The sequence below is a fragment of the Epinephelus lanceolatus genome, chromosome 7 (genome assembly GCF_041903045.1).
Source record: "Epinephelus lanceolatus isolate andai-2023 chromosome 7, ASM4190304v1, whole genome shotgun sequence".
Classification (NCBI taxonomy): domain Eukaryota; kingdom Metazoa; phylum Chordata; class Actinopteri; order Perciformes; family Serranidae; genus Epinephelus; species Epinephelus lanceolatus.
The window spans coordinates 37,330,704-37,344,583 of record NC_135740.1 but is presented as its reverse complement, the minus strand read 5'-3'; positions in this window follow the sequence as shown (position 1 = coordinate 37,344,583).

Below are 13,880 nucleotides of genomic sequence, written 5' to 3'. Positions count from 1 at the left end.
TATGTAGGTACAATCAGGAAAACGTATTAAAAGTAAATGTTTTAAATCAATTTAATAAATGGAAATAATTAGTAGGAGAAGCAGCAATGATGAAAATGATGAACCATGAAATATTTTTGCATGAAAATGACCTTAACGATTATCAAAAGTATTTCCGTCAGTCGACTTTAAATCATTTCAGCTGCACTTGTATATTTTCATGTTGTTTGCCTGCAAAAGTCTGAGTTTAGAATGTAACTGAAGTGTTCAAGTAATTGAAGTGAAGGTAAAAAGTAGAATGTTTCTCTCTGAAGTGTAGTGGAGTAGAAATAGAAAGTGGCATTAATTAATGGACTAAAGTAAAGTCAAAGTAACTCAACTTTTTTTTCTCATCTTGGTAAGAATGCGCCCAACCACTTTAAAAATGTTCTATTACCTAAGAGAAAAGCAAAATAACAAAACATTGGTAAGTCCCATAAATCAATACAAAATAAGAACAAATCGTGGATGTGAACAAAAATAAGAGGACATTTTTTTGTCAATGTGCCTCCTGCATGAGGCCCAGTGCAATATTTTCTACAATATATTTTGATAAATTTCCCCTGTAGGGACTAATAAAGGAATGCTTTATTCTGCTTTCTTTTTTAAATAACCAAAAAAGCAACTTGAGAAGTCAAAGTATAAAGTTTCAGAAAACAAAAATACTCAACTAAAGTCCTTTGCAGTGAACTTAAGTGACGTACTTGAGCAGATGAAACCTAACTAATTTTCTCCATTGTCAGTATTGCTGTAGAATTTTTAGGAATTAGCAAACATTGTCTCTGAGCAAGACCATTTCCCTCTCTGCCGCCACAGACACACATACACCAGCACACACACAGCTGAAATGGGTGCTCATCGATCAGAGGCTACAATGAGTGTAGCTGAAAATAGATTCAGATGAACCCGGGCTCCCACTGTTTAAGACATGGCTTGGTGAGCATGGCATATCTGTGGTATCATGTATGCCGGTCCAAAAGAGTCAGCCATTTCACGGCCTATTTCTCTCTCTCCCAGAACGAAATGGTGACATTCTGCTTTGTCATTGTGCCACCACTCATAGCTCAGTAGGCCTCCTGACAAATTAACCCACGGCCCGAGAGTCACTCAGCCTTGTCACTGCCATGAATTTATCATGAGAAATGTCAGTCAGTCAAGCGACAGACTCACCAGCATGGTTGCTGCTTTTTCATCTGACTGTTTTACCTTCCCCTCGGAGCGTATAAAAACAATAGTGTCAAAAAGCACAGATGTAAAACATACATCTTTGCTGGTTAATTACTTGTTGCTGCCTGACCATGTTCAGTGTACACATGCTTGAAAGTCACATTTATATGTTGTCATGGCAGTTCAGGGACTGCAATGATTTATGCAACTGTTCTTTTTCTGTGACAGAATGATTGGACTTTGCTCTTGTGCATCCTCTGAAAATATGAAACATATGATGGGTCAAACCACTAATTAACAGTACTTTTATGTGATAATAATGGTGGCATATGACTAAAATAATAACTTCCTGTCAGTGAGTATGACTTACTGCCGTTGGTGAGTAACATATCTGTGCCTGTGTACTGTCATCATCCATCTGCTCTTGCTGTAGTTCTGCAAAACAGGCAGAGTTGCAGAATCGAGGGACCCTTGTTAAATAAAAGGGTTGATCTCTCCCCTCCTTTTTAATTAAGGTAAATGGAAATAGCTAAAGAAAATCCTGCCATTGACTTGTTTTCCCACTCAGTTTGACTGAGTCTTTGAGGAAAAGAAGTTTATCATCAGTATTATTATCTGATAGACACCGTTCTCTGACCAGAGGGTGTGCAGCCCTAACTATTCATTCAACCCGGTCACATGAATAAATGTTGGCATCATATGTTTCTGCAAGCCACAGATATGCTCATTTGTACATTTGACTGATTAATGATCATTTAATTTCATCCTAGTAATCGTAATAATTGAGATTTCACCACGATAATGGTTTGCAGAAGTGTGCTGAATTAGTGGTACAGACGCAACAAATATCCACAGCCATGCGTGATAACAGCTGCTCTGGCACTGTTGGAGAAGCTCGCCAATGCAAAAGTGAAACAAACAGTGAATTGCACTTCTTCTTTGCTGCTCCTCTCATTGACAAATCTAATGAATGTTGGAAGAGCATAAACATTGATAGGCAAACGAATGTGTAAGGCGGTTTGTTCATCCATTTATGGCAATCTGTGGGTGTGAAAATGAGGCATCCAGTTCCACATTAATAGAGATTTATAAAACAGAATCAGGCGTGCGCACAGCTTTATAAATCCAACAAAAAGAATGTGTATACACATTTCAGTCTTTGTACATACACACAGTTTTAGTTGTAAATCTATACACACTTGTATCCATCTGGAGTCTCATTTATAAAGCAATGTGTAAAATGTAAGTACTGACAAAAGCCAAAAATGGCATGGGCAATAAAAATGTTCAACATTTTTTACAATCAGGCTTCCACCTCACCATCTGTGTCACCAAACTCCCATCTCCAAAATGTTTGTAGGCATGGTTAAAAGCTTCTACTATCAAATATGTTTTTATAGATCTCAACTTTTGCATGGGAAGTGGCGTACGCTTCTTTCAGCCCCAGTTTTGTGTTCTTTTAGGCCCCGATTTGTGTTCTTTCAGGCCCCGCTTTGTGCGTATGCAATGTTTATAAATGAGACCACTGGCCCCTGGTGTCCTTGCTATAAACACGGTCGGACATGTCCCGAAAAACACCCACTTTTGTTGGTCTTAAACTGCAGTCTGCTACTGTCTGCTGGTTGGCTGCCATCTTGCTTAGATGTCACACCGTCCACCATCCCCTTCTCCTCCTCATGAGAAACTTGGCTAACGACCTGCATCTACAGTATATGCTGGGTCAGTATAGTGGCAGTAGCTCAGTCCATAGGGACTTGGGTGGGAAACCGGAGGGACGCCGGTTCAAGTCCCCATCCATCCAGACCAAATCTGGAGCGTGGACTGGTAGCTGGATAGGTATCAGTTTGCCTCCTTGAGCACGGCACTGAACCCCCAGCTGCTCAGGACACCTGTCCATAGGCAGTGCCCTCACTCTGACATCTCTCCATTTAATGCATTTATAGGTCCTGTTTGTGCATGTGTGTATTTCGGACCTGTGTGTATATGACAACAGAGTGCAAAAATTGAATTTCCCTGTGTGGATTAATGAATATCTTCTTCTTCTTCTGCTACTCTTCTACAAGTTCATAGATTTGTCCAAAGAAGATGTAGGGGATCACTGAGGTAGAATAGAAATGATGAGGACAATTTGGTGTGTGTGTGTGTGTGTGTGTGTGTGTGTGTGTGTGTGTGTGTGTGTGTGTGTGTGTGTGTTATGTGAGAATAAACAGTCAACAGTGCTCTGGATTTAAGTGCTACATAAATGCAGTCCAGTATAAAAGGACATCTCAAACATACTAGTCAACAGTTAAACCACTGTCTGAATCAGTGCACAAAGTACATTAAATTGCAGGTAACCATAGCAACAATAAATTCCCTTGATGCTCCAGATATTCAAGATATTAACTCTCTCTATTGAACTTACCCAGTGAGTTAGATCTACTACAAATTTTGCATTTCATCACAAAAATATACTACCTTGTTTTCCTTTTTAAGTTTTCACAAGCCCAATAACACTCACAGACGTCTTGATATACAAACATTAGAACTGCTGTCCTTGAACTGAGAGGTACCTGATTCAGCTGCATACCGCTGGAAGAACGAATGATCTTGTTTCAAAAACCATCATTATTTTACCTCCTGTATTACATAAACATTTCAGAGTCATTCCCAGAATGAATTAGTCATAACAGATGAATGATAACAATGTGGCACCAGTTATGGGGGTGGTTGTTAATCTTTTAAATCCAGATTTTAAATTGTATTACAGTGATGATGGTGCTGTTTTACTTGAATGCTGCTGCATGTGTCACTTAGGCTACATTTAACCTTACAATGTCTGAAAATAGCTTGTGGCCTTGGAATTTGATCATGTCCTAATTGCATTGGATACAGTTCTTTCAAAAACCTTTCAGGGTTGATGAATAGTCAAACTCCACGCCAGGACATATGATATTGAAAGGCTGTTGAGGAGCTTATCTGAGGGGTTTAACAGTCACATTTGTTGGCCGAACCTACGCCAATACTTGGATACAAACAAATAAATAAATAAGAGAAAGAAATCAAGACCTTTATTTAGAAGGCTCATCTCGTCTCTCTTTGAAATGGCGCTGTATCTTTGGAGACACCAGTGGAACCCCTGCGAGCTTCACTTTCTCCTCTCCCACATGTAAATATTGATCCAAAAGAGATGCATGAGGAATCGATTATTCCATTCAAACACTGGTTCAGGTCAGAAAAAATATAAACAGGTTTGATTTTCTGCCTTGCATAAGAACACTAGGCTTGCTTCAGAGTAATATATTTTCCTAATAAATGCAGATTGTCTTCCTGTACATGTGTTTAAATCCGTATCCATTCACATGTTCTGTACTATATGTATGTGAACACAATGTCAGGCCAAAATTCAAAGAGTTCAGCCTGTATATCAGTAAAGAATTTGTTGTCGACATATTAGATAATGTTCAAAGCATTATGGTCTGGTCTGTGTCTCGTCGATGAAAACACCTTGTTATCCATTAAGGCAGGAATTACATCTTCTATCAAAGATTTGATGGTAGGCAGCCTAATAGACGGGCCTCTTTTCAACCTCTTTTCAAGAGATGGAATGAGAGAGCTGATCGTCCAATCACTGCAGAGCATTAGATTTAACAAAGTATCATTGCCATGGGAGACCAATTTCAGCTCAATTATATCCACTCCCCGCTGCTTGTGCCCTCTGTAGTGCTCAACCAAGCTGCTGTGAAAGTTCTTCTCATCTGTGAAAGATGTTGAGATAATTATTTCTTCCTTAGTTGTAAACTTAAGTTCCCGGCGCACTGCCAATTTTTAATAGCAATGTTGATTAATCAGATGCTCTAAAATTGCTCCTCTGCGCTGTCCACCATTTCCCAAAACGTGTCCATCACCACCAAATCTGATCCCGACTTGCCATTCCATTGACATTTTGTATTGACAGTTTGTCTTGGGATTTGGAGAGATAAATTGATACCGTGTCAATCAAGTGGTGTTGTGAAGGCTTGGGCCTGAGGGGAAGATATTTAGTACACACACCCACACACACTTGCATCACTGAAAATAGCTCGTGGAAAGTCAAGGAGCTCCTGTAAGGGTTAAGAATAATGTAATACCTCTGTGATGCTATGGTTTGTTTTTCATTTGACACGTCTGTGGTATAAATTCATGTGATACAGGAGATGGTGATAATGAAGGTCTATAGATTATATTTAAACCAGGAAGGAAAACCACTACAAAAATGGCTGTAAACTTTAGAGGACACTTACAAAAGGAGAGACGCTGAAAGTAACAGAGGGAAAAAAAAAATCAAAATACAATTGACATGATTTTTGTTTTACTCTATACAGACAGGGGCGTAGGAGAGAATAAGTGATGGGTCAAAGTAACAGTCTGCCGGAGCTGAAGAATAAAAATGAAATATAATAATCTTACTGAACTGCCAGACAGTCATTTTTGTAGCTGTATGTGGGCTCTGATGTGGAGTTGTACTTTCAGGAGATGAATAGCATTGTTGGCTGGTGTGATCCAGACATAATGCTGCACAACTGCTACACAACACAATACATAATATATAAAACAGCATAACCCAGTCATCAGTCATTCTTAATTGACTGAATATTATTTGAGTTGAGTTGAGTCACATAGAAAATGTTAATATATAAATATTAAACACTGATTGATTAATCTGATCTGCTATTTTTGTCAGTTCAAGTCAATGTAATTCAGTAGAACTTTATTTATCCCAAAATAAATTCTTATGCCAGAGAATGTTTCAGATTACAGTAACACTTAGTACAGTAACCACAATTTAACGCACTGAGTGAAGAAATCAAACAATGTAAAGATGTCAGACATTTTGAAAAGAGGTAGAAAGACAGTATCTTCACAAGGTACAGAAATAATTAGAGGGAATGTAAAGCACACGGAGTAATATTGGTAACAGGTATTAAGAAGTACAGTGATGTAAATGTGTGGTTGATTGATGGTGAGGACAGTGTATTTATATAATAGTTTGATTAATGATGGATTAGTATAGTTTGGGATTAGAGGCTAGACAGGCATGTTGTTTCTTCCTACTTCTTTTCGGACATGAAATGTTAATCAGTGTTTCACATTGTAAGTCTTTTTCCTACAATATATTCTATTTTATTTATTTATTTATTTTTAAATATTTGAAATAAATAAATCAAATCAGTGTTCACAACCAGACAACCAGTGGGTTCCCGGGGTCAGGGTCACTCACTGGGCCAGTTTTAGAACAACAGGGTATTAAAAATCTGGTATACAAATATACAAGATAGAAGTGTTTTCAAGGAGCAAAAGCAAAACCAGCGCCTGATAGAGTAACAATAGCAGTGAGATAAGTACAAGAGTAACTAAAAATGAACTAAAATGGTGGAAAAAAACAAACTGATAATCAACGTTATATTAAATATAATATAACATTGAGAAGCAGTATTGCACATGATTTAGAAAAAGATATTGCACTACATTGGCAAGTGATCATGATTACGATCTATCAAACAGTAGTGGCTGGTTGCGGATATATTTGTATTTGTTGGCCAATAAGAGAGACTTAAAAGTACTGTAAGTCTGAGGTTTAGAAACAGTGATGCCATTACATAGTTTGTCCAGCAGAGATCACTAACTTTACTTTAACTTCACCTTCCGACCTTAAAATGTCCTGCCTGTTCAGTTAATTTGTTTGTCATATAATGTGTTTATGCAGGAAAAAAAAAGTTAGGAAGCATTCCCACATCTAACACGCAACATCAAAACTAGCAAACGCTGCAAAAAAATACAGGAATTGGGTTAGTGCTTGTCAAGCCAGCTCCATAGCGCCCCTAATGTGTCCAAGACGTGAGCTGGGATAAAGTTGCTCTGAAATGAATGAACTTTCGTTGACACATTGCACTCATCATTTTGGACATATTTTAGATGGCTTTTGTGAGCTCTGCTCAACTGGAGATTAGCTATTTTGATTTATTATTATGCAAGCGCATATATATATATATACACAGTTATATCTTATAGCGTTGTGCACATATTTATATATATATATTTACATACTTCTTTTCTATTATAATAGAATAATTTATATATAATCATACATACATAATCATAATTTCTCTATGCCCATTTTAGCACTGTTTCTGTTTTCCATTATGCAATTATCATGGCCAAAAGAGCTCACAATAATGATATTATTTTGGTATCTATGGAGAATTAGAAACAAAAAGCCATTTACAAATTCATTTTTAACATAATTATGCATCTTGTATCTTTTCTGGCAAATTAATTACACTCAAAATACAAGTGTAGGGAGGTGCAGAGACAGTCTTTAACCATAACTCTACAGAAGTGTACAAAAAGAGCAAATACACCTCATGGATGATGAAAAGGCAGCCAGATGGTGAGGGAGGGAGACAAAGCGAGAACAGAAATAAACAGAAAGGATTTAAGAGGTGTCAGATTATTTCATATTTTCATGTGTATTATTAACATGATATCAGTGTTTCATTTTAAAATATCATGGTTCTTGTCAATATCCATTTATTGAGACAGCCCTAGCTTATATACAAGAGCAACTGTAATGTGTGGATCAAATAATTATTCCTGATTCTGGTACCAATATCAGTATCAGCCTCAAAAATCCAGTATCGCGGGCCTATAATCAGTGTCACAATACGGAAATAAATGTGAACTAGCATATAAAGTTTATATAGACTTATCAAACAGATGTTGATCAACAGTTTTCCACTGACTGTTTACTTTGACCATTTTTTATCACCCTTTGCTTGGAATCATTCATTTAAATAGTGCAATTATGTAAAATGATAATAGGTCGTAATATATGCACAGTATGATTCCAAATTATAATACCGAATTATTGCTCAACCCTATCCCTGTTAATGCTGCACTCTGGAATCAACTTGTTGCTATGTACACAGAGATTTATTTCCACCTGTGGTTATCTGCATAGGAACATCAGTAAATATTTAAAAAGATGCACAGTGCAGACAATCCTCTTTGATTCCTGCGTTCTTGTCATGTGACTGCAGCCATACAATCCTGAAAAATCAAAGTAAAAATTAGTAAGATGTTTACATTTTACAGAAGCTTAATTAATCTCAAATTAGGTCTGGGATTCCAATTAGGTTTCTCATAATGCGAGTGTTAACGTAACCAGATTATTCTGCCGTATTAGAGTTAAATGATTTCATTGTGTCAGCCTTGATTATTACAACGTGTAGTCCATACAGGCTTAATGGGAACTGAACAGCAGTGGTGCTGAGTTTATTATCGATGCTCAGACTCTCACTGCCTTGGAAAACCATTTGAATGAAAGCACTCCTTCACTGTTATTGACTGACATGCTGTACTATAGCTCTGCTGCACAACACACTCTGGATGCTGAGCGATGATGTCATGATATTGCATGCGGGAGTATTTTCTTAAATTAGAGCATCAAAGCAGGAAGGAGAACAAAGAGTTTGTGGTGGGGTTTTGAACAGAACAGAAACTGTATTTTGAAAAATGAGCAGACCTTGTGTACCGCCTCTGTGAATGGAGTTGTTATTTTTTGTCAAGGTGTGCAGATGCATGTCTGCAGCGATATGCAACACATGGGGGGCCAGGAAATTAATCTCGAATGACTGCGTCTGTAATTGAATCACAGAGCTCGTTCACACTGCTATCGTTTGCTGAATAATGACGAATAATTGTCAAAGAGAAACTATGCCATTAATGAGTGGAGGAAAAAAAAAAGAAAGAAGTTGACGAGAAATGTGGGAATGATGAATCTCAATGTGTTCCAGAGAGCCAGGATGCAGAGATCTCTCTTCTCCCTCTGGTTTGGAAATGATGCCAGCGCTGAACTCTAATGGCCTCCTGTTTGCCTGTCACTGGAGGAGAGAGAGGAAGTTGAATGAGTGGAATTAGATTGCATTTCCCATCCCCTTCATTGTTATTTTTGGTCAAATAACACATTGCTCTTCCACTCACAAGCAGGAGCGAAAAGCAGTTGGTGTTTAATCAATCCTTTTGGAAAGGGAGTGAGGAGGGGGGGCTCGCTCTGTGCCTGCCGCTGTGCACAAAATGGAATAAATGTGACATTAGGGACACGGGTATCATTACCTTGATGAATTACGGAAGGTATAACGATTATGGAAATTGTCATCGACTGATCATTCATCTCAATTTATTGCAGCTCAGTGGCACTGTGGCCCAGCAGACTGAAATGTTATCATGTCAATAGTTCCACGGGCTGTTATCAATGCTCGCTTTGCTCTTACAATGGTCCGAGCACTGTAGGTCTGTTGTACGCCATCCATCGCAAACCAGAGCTCAACAGCGGACCCCCTTGATAGTTCTTAAGGTGAGAGGAGAAGCTAATTGAAAAATTGACCGGTCACAGTTGTAGAGTGGTCATAGACTGGGAGGAAGATGAAAGGCTATCAATGAAGGGGTCCATGTTGTTTTTCAGCTTATAAAAGAGGAGTTCAGTCTTAAAACCACTCTCTCTGTCTCACTGCTGCCAATGCTGAATTAAAACAGCTCTAATAACTCACAGAGGCAATGCAATCATGTCTAAAAATCATTTGTGAAGTGATTAAACTCACAGCATAAAAGCAGCTCAGTGCTTTTTGTTTCCACAGTAAATGTGGGATTTCTGATTACATGTCCCCTGTTGTAAACCTGTTCAACCTACAGCATATAGAAAAATTAAAAATCAATCACCAAATAACATCAATACTAAACTACAAATTACGCACATAGCATTAATGATGTCATTATGGTAATTATGTCTTTGAAGACAGAGCAGTCGTAATATAGCAGCATGCCACAACACACTGAAGTGTGTCCCAGAGAGATTCCTGGAAAGATATTGCTCTGTGCTCGCCTTCAACAATATCAGGCCACCTCAGGGAGCTTGTTAGTACTCTGCATGTTTGCAAGTATTATCATAACACACCTACAATAAAAAGAGAAAGACATTTAAGCCCTTTTACTCACGTGACACATCATATTCCCCTTGTTGAGGATATATATGAATATGATTAAACCCCTGACATTCATAATTTTGCAGTGCAGTGGTGAAATTGGTAACCCTCTGAGACAATAAATCATAGTTATGTCAACTGCGCTCATTAGACTTCAATTTATGAAAATTGTGCAGGATATGAAGATTTGCAAAGGTCCAGACTCAATGAAAGCCTGTGATAGAGCCCCTCTGGAGAGTTTTCTAATCGCTGCAGCAGGAATATGGCCCCATAATGGAGGACATATCTCTTCATTAGCCCTGTGTTGGAGTACAGTAGCGTTCACTCAGGCTTTGATAAACGCAGTGCTGTTTTCTTACCCTGGCACTTTTAGCACACAAAAGTTGCCTACGTTTAACCAAGTCCTCTCTGAGTGAATGTTATTGCTTATTGCACTAAGTGCAATAACCAGCCAGGGAGAGCGTAATGGTGTACTTAGCTAACATTAGATCAGAATCACTTTTACTTGCACAGTGGAAGGAATTTGGCAGGGTAGCTGCTGTTTCGGTAAAGCGGGGTTTTATTACACGGTGGTCTTATTTGTACTGTCTAAATCGAGCCCTCATTTCTCTGCTGCAACACAAATTATTTCCACACTTTTGTTCTGTGTGTGATGGTATCCACTGATTAGTTCGAATCAGTAGCTCTAAAGGGGTTTGTTGGATTTTAAAATGCAGTACAGAGAAAGACATCTCTGTCAGAAACCATGATCTCATGTAAAATCGCCACTACCACAGCTCAAGCTCACAGAGAATGGGAAAAAATCCAGCAGAGAAGCTGTGTTTTCATCATACTTCAAACCGATAAAACACAAGGTCATAGCATGGTGCTGCTGCTCGCCTGTGTGCTGCCTCACCAGCAACACATTTGTTCTACAGAATAGACGCATCTCTGTCTTAAGATGACTTAGGGACTGTGCAGAAATTATTGGTAGGGGAAGGGGTGCAGAAAAGGGGGAAGGTTATGTATTTAATTGAAATGAATTCAAATTTATTTTATTTATTTATTTATTTATTATTATTTTTAAACACTTATTTTTTTCTCTTTTTTGGTTGTTGTTTTTTTTTTCTTTTTTACTGTGGTTTTATTTTTATGTAAGGTGACCTTGGGTGTTTTGAAAGGTGCCTTTTAAATAGAATATATTTTTATTATTCATTTATTTATGTATTTGCTAAAGAGAGGGTAGTCTCAAATCACTGGGGAGAGGTCTGCTGAGCTAGTTAACCAACCAAACTTCTCCCCAGAGACCATGTCATTTGTTAGTATCCTATGGCAGCTCTCAATTCTGCATTGCCAGGTGTTCGATAATTAGTGTATTTGTGTGATAATTTTGCCCTCTGTATGATGTACAATTAGTAATGCTAAAAGTGATATAATGTGCGATAATTTGACAATTTTGTGATGCTAACAATTAGTAGTTGGTTTTTATTCTCTTAATTATTTTTCTAGTATGAACAGGAGAGCAAAATATGGATCCTATGTCTGTGTTTTTGCGTCTCTTCTCATGTGATCTCTTTCAAGCCAGTCATGCATGGTGTAGGCTACGATGAACGTGAGAAGACTTATGGACTCATGCCCGCTTTCATGTTTCATAGCTATATCAGCTTGCTTTAAAATAATCCAAAGTCATTAGATTTGAATGTGTGTTAAAGTTGTTCAAATATGGGTCTTGTAAAATTGTATGTTTATGCCTATTTCTTCTCTCTTTTCTCTCTGAAAATAATAATTTTCCTCAAAATACAATAATTTGAATCCTCTGGTACCTTAGTTTAACATTTCCCATCCTGCAGCGGTGTCTTGACATAACTTTATTCTGCAACATCACAGATAACAGACCTGCAGTAAAGCAAAATGTGTCATAGAAATGTGTCCTATACAGTAACAGCCCTTGGTTAAACAAAACAAAGAAAGGATGACATTTTCGATAAACAGGACGCATTATTTTTCCATTGACATATTAATGTTTAAATTGGAGTACACCATCTTATATTCTTCGTACACACTAGGTGATAAATGACAAAATAAATTGCACCAGTTAAATAGTGCTAAATGACTTTGAGATATTGGGGTGATGTAACTTTTCTCAGTCTTAAGAAGTTTTGAAAAAAGTAAAACACATGTTCAGCCCCCCTCCCCACCCTAATTATTTTCCCACAGTCCCTAACATGAGAAGGCAGACAGCAACTTAACCTCTCTCCCTAAAAATGAATTCTAATCATAAGCTTTTGGTCAGATTTTAAAAAGTAAATCAGCGTTTCACCACTGTAAATAAATTGTAAACACACTACTGAATCGTAAGTTTTCATCCAATTCATCACCACCATTAACTAACCATAACAAAGGAAAGTTGTTTTTACCCAGATGGAAAACAAAGCAGAGGTGTCTTTTCTGGGGGAGTGTGTTTTTGAAGTCAGGGCCAATTAAAAGAAAAAAACGGCCCCTGTTTCCAAAAGGCCTTGTTATCCAATATTTTCTGAGAAGACTTTCTGCACATCTCTATAAGACAGAGGTGAGGTTACGTGCAAGCATCTTGCCTCCTTCAAGGGAAATTTCGGTTTATTTCAACCTGTCTCCTATCGTCCTAAATTTGTTTCAAGTCACTAGTGACATAGAAATAATAGTTAGCATGTTAGCTGTTAGCCTAGATACAGCCGTAGCGTCAGACCTGTTAAAACGTAATTGAACGGGCATCCTTTCAAGTGCAAAGTTAGTCCACTAAACAAGCTTTTTCTCCACAAAGACCGCCTCATATCGTTAGGATAAATGTCAGAGAACATATAGAAAACGACATGTAAACATGTTGTCTTACCTTACCGGTGTGCTGCCATGTTTGTTGTTTACCATTTAGCTAAGGCTGCAACCGGTCCCATTCCTTGCAACAGAGGCATTCCTCTTCTGTGGGCATTGGGGTACAGCATTCACAGGTAACGTTACACCACCAATCTCCAGAGCTAAAGCCTTCCAGCAGCCATTCCTCCTCTGTCGTCCTCTACCTGTTGTGCCTCTCTCTCTCTCTCTCTCTCTCTCTCTCTCTCTCTCTCTCTCTCCCCTCCTCCGTTCTTCAATTTCACGAAGCTCTTCGTCAGTGGTAATGGTAAACACACCGTAAGGTAAGACAGCAACTCTGAAGACCACCTAAATGTGGAATGTTAGTATATAGGCTTTCCACATCGAGAGTCGATGGCTGCCCTTATTTATTTGAGCCAGAATACACTGACGAAGAGCTTCGTGAAATTGAAGAATGGAGGAGGAGAGAGAGAGAGAGAGAGAGAGAGAGAGAGAGAGAGAGAGAGAGAGAGAGAGAGAGAGAGAGAGAGAGAGAGAGAGAGAGAGAGAGAGAGAGAGAGAGAGAGAGAGAGAGAGAGAGAGAGAGAGAGAGAGAGAGAGAGAGAGAGAGAGAGAGAGAGAGAGAGAGAGAGAGAGGCACAAGAGGTAGAGGACGACAGAGGAGGAATGGCTGCTGGAAGGCTTTAGCTCTGGAGATTGGTGGTGTAACGTTACCTGTGAATGCTGTACCCCAATGCCCACAGAAGAGGAATGCCTCTGTTGCAAGGAATGGGACCGGTTGCAGCCTTAGCTAAATGGTAAACAACAAACAAAGGTAAGACAACACGTTTACATGTCGTTTTCTATATGTTCTCTGACATTTATCCTAAC